Genomic DNA, 4,055 nt, shown 5'->3' with positions numbered 1-4,055 from the left:
CCCAAATAGAATATTAATTTCCATGTGTTTTTTTGTGCATGCACCAGCCAGCGCGCAGGTTCTGGCACCACTGTTCATATGCAGATAGCGATTTTGAGAGCTGAGATGAGGGCACTGCAGGATGCTAGGGCACCCCCTCACTTGGTTGCGAGTCTCAATTCAGTCATTGATGCTCTAGGTCGATTAGACACAGTTGAGGACGTTTTGGATACCTTTCAGGCACAGGCTGAGGTAGAGATCGATGGTCATGGCTTGGATTAGAGAGCCATTCGAGAGTTGTTTGAGTGTGAGTCACCTCACAGGCAGGCCTTAGAGGATATGTTTTGGGATGGTCACACTGAGGCGATGCGACCACGATCAGGGCAGCCCTTTTATATTTTACGTTGTAGGCACCCTGTCATAGCAGCACACATTTATCCGAGATATCTCACTGCAAATGGTGGTCGATTGCCTCACAACCGTCAGATAACCAGGTCATTTGCCATGCAACTATACGCTGAGTTTGTGCTTGGTCATCAGGTAGACTACCTTAGTACCCATCCAGGATTAGGAGCGACATGGTAGGATGGGGGTCAGGAGCATCAGATTGCAAGTGTTCGGTGTCGACGCGAGGCCCCAGAGCTGCACACTATCCCTGTACCGGCATTGCGAGCTGTTGGAGGATAGATTAGGGGGGATGTTCATTCAGTGGCCTCATCCTTGCACGACATGGTCTCTGCCCTATTGAGATCACTTTCGATTCCACCTCCTCCACCTCCCACATCTATGGAGCCTCCCACATCTACACCACCTCCCACATCTACACTACCTCAGCATGAGTTGGATACTCAAGACGCACTGATTGCAGAGTTGGAGGCATTGTTGGTTGAGTCTAAGGTCGAGATCAGTTATTCTAATTATTTTAGTTTATTTTTTTGTTGCATGTTTTGAATTGAAGTTTTTTGGTTCATTCTCACCATGTACGTGACATGTTTGCTTGGCAGGCACATCTATTGCTATAGGATATGGAGTCTCATGTACGACAGTTGGAGGCAGATTTGGAGGAGCAGAGGATTCGGACACGCATAGCCTACCATCGAGCAGAGCATTATATTTTGCAGTTGAGACATATTAGTCGTGATCCATCTCGCCATAGGATCCACCCCAGTGTGGCCCCATACCCCGCTTCTCCTCTGTAGATGTGCCGACTAGGACACCCATAGATGCACCAGTCATAGCCAGGCTTCCTACCGCCACTTGCGTCCTTTGCCACGAGGATTTTGATACCGTAGGGTGGTTTGGACTAGGGTGCGGCCACATCGCACATCTCCATTGCATGACCTGCCACATGGTGGCATGATCAGTGTGCCCTGTATGCTTTGCTGACATTGATGTGGCCACATACAGAGGACTAGCCATGGATGATCTGTATCCTGGTCATCGTTAGGCCATTGATCCATTTGACCACATGGTCTTGACAGAGCACTACAGGGTGGAGGCACAAAGAGCTTTGCTGCAGCAGGAGGGTGCTGATACTTTAGTGGTTACAGCGTGTGTTCCGCGACGCTTCTCATATGGTGATTTCATGCCAGGTGACGAGGCACGAGCAGAGGAGGCAGGTCGTATTGAGCGAGAGGCAGAGCTTCATATATCATTGTAGCAGTGGGTGGAGTAGCAGCTTGGGCGGGGCCGAGACCGTCTTCTACATGTAGAGACGATTACTCGCGCTAGATTTGAGGCACAAGTATTCGCAGATGCACGACTTTGGGAGCTGAGGCACGCATACATAGAGGAGGCGAGGGAGGCAGAGATGGCAACGGTGGCTCGTGTAGTGTGCCCTCCTCTTCATCAGGATGAGGCTAGCCCATCTGATCCAGGAGATGAGGCTGGCCCATCTGATCCGGCTTTGCCTGAGGGAAAATATGATTTATGAGCATTTTGGTACTTTCATGACGTTCTTCTTACTTTGTTTATCTCAGTTTATAGTTTGTTCAAATCTAACATAAAAATTTAAAATTAGGAGTATCATTTTGAATTTCAGATATCTCAATTCACACATCTAATACATAAGGTATTTTAAAAATAATGCCGTGTGAAGTAATTGTAAACATTAAGCATTGAAAAGGCATTCAAGTATAAGCTCTCTCTCTCTCTCTCTCTCTCTCTCTCTCTCTCTCTCTCTTCTCTCTCTCTCTCTCTCTCTCTCTCTCTCTCTCTCTCGTGCTATGAACTTTATCATTTTGAATATCATATTGAATTTCGTATATATCAATGCTTGCAATTATTACACTAATATTGTCACTAATTTTTGTAAATTGTAGATTAAGAAAAAAATGTCAATGTTTAGCATGGAATGGTGCTCATTGGTAGTAACATGTGTCAAACATTAATACATGATTATGTACGATTGGTCCAAAATCATCCCCAACAGATAAGTCCACATGCGTATTTGGTTAGTACGTGCGCCATTTCATATGTAGTCACTAGTAGGGATTGTAAAAATGTACGCATTATACCTTCCACGTGGCACATACCAAATCAGTTGGAGACCCAATCTTGCGTGGATGTAGGTCTAGGGTAGCCTAAGAGTCGTGCAAAGTTTCATCCCCAATAAAGAAGTCCACATGCATATTTGGTTAGTACGTGCACCATTTTTCATACGTAGTCACTAGTAGGGATTGTAAAAATGTATGCATTATACCTTCCACGTGGCACATACCAAATCAGTTGGAGACCAAATCTTGCATGGATGTAGGTCTAGGGTAGCCTAAGAGCTGTGCAAAGTTTCACGCACAATAGATAAGTCCACCGGTGTATTTGGTTAGTATGTTTGCCATTTTTCATACGTAGTCACTAGTAGGGAGTGCATGCAAAAATGTATGCATTATACCTTCCACGCAGCACATACGAAATTGATTGGCAACCAAATCTTTCATGGATGTATGTCTAGGGTAGCCTAAGAGCCGTGCAAAGTTTCATCCCCAATAGATAAGTCCACATGCGTATTTGGTTAGTACATGCGCCATTTTTCATACGTAGTCACTAGTATGGATTGTAAAAATGTACACATTATACCTTCCACATGGCACATACCAAATCAGTTGGAGACCCAATCTTGCATGGATATAGGTCTAGGGTAGCCTAAGAGCCGTGCAAAGTTTCATCCCCAATAGATAAGTCCACATGCGTATTTGGTTAGTACATGCGCCATTTTTCATATGTAGTCACTAGTAGGGATTGTAAAAATGTACGCATTATACCTTCCACGTGGCACATATCAAATCAGTTGGAGACCAAATCTTGCATGGATGTAGGTCTAGGGCCTAAGAGCTGTGCAAAGATTCATCCCCAACAGATAAGTCCACATGTGTATTTGGTTAGTACGTGCGACATTTTTCATACGTAGTCACTAGTAGGGATTATAAAAATGTACGCATTATACCTTCCACGTGGCACATATCAAATCAGTTAGAGAGCAAATCTTGCATGGGTGTACGTCTAGGGTAGCATAAGAGCTGTGCAAAGTTTCATCCCCAACAGATAAGTCCACATGTGTATTTGGTTAGTACGTGCACCATTTTTCATACGTAGTCACTAGTAGGGATTGTAAAAATGTACGCATTATACCTTCCACGTGGCACATACCAAATCAGTTGGAGACCAAATCTTGCGTGGATGTAGGTCTAGGGAGCCTAAAAGCTGTGCAAAGTTTCATCCCCAACAGATAAGTCCACATGCATATTTGGTTAGTACGTGCGCCATTTTTCATATGTAGTCACTACTAGGGATTGTAAAAATTTACGCATTATACCTTCCATGTGGCACATACCAAATCAATTAGAGACCAAATCTTGCATGGCTGTAGGTCTAGGGTAGCCTAAGAGCTGTGCAAAGTTTCATCCCCAACAGATAAGTCCACATGCGTATTTGGTTAGTACGTGCGCCATTTTTCATACGTAGTCACTAGTAGGGATTGTAAAAATGTACACATTATACCTTCCATGTGGCACATACCAAATGAGTTGGAGACCAAATCTTGCTTGGATGTATGTCTAGGGTAGCCTAAGAGCTGTGCA

General features: G+C 44.4%; 1 pseudogene; it reads left to right on the top strand.

Annotated features, from left to right (window-relative positions):
• Positions 1 to 345: 345 nt before the first annotated feature.
• Positions 346 to 1,068, top strand: LOC147893224 (uncharacterized; annotated as a pseudogene).
• The last annotated feature ends 2,987 nt before the right edge of the window (positions 1,069 to 4,055 follow it).

Source organism: Dipteris shenzhenensis, chromosome 15 (assembly GCF_047967505.1).
Source record: "Dipteris shenzhenensis isolate YYH24624 ecotype China chromosome 15, Dip_SZ_1.0, whole genome shotgun sequence".
Classification (NCBI taxonomy): Eukaryota; Viridiplantae; Streptophyta; class Polypodiopsida; order Gleicheniales; family Dipteridaceae; genus Dipteris; species Dipteris shenzhenensis.
Note: the sequence above shows the minus strand (reverse complement) of the source record. Positions and strands in the feature narration are given on the sequence as shown.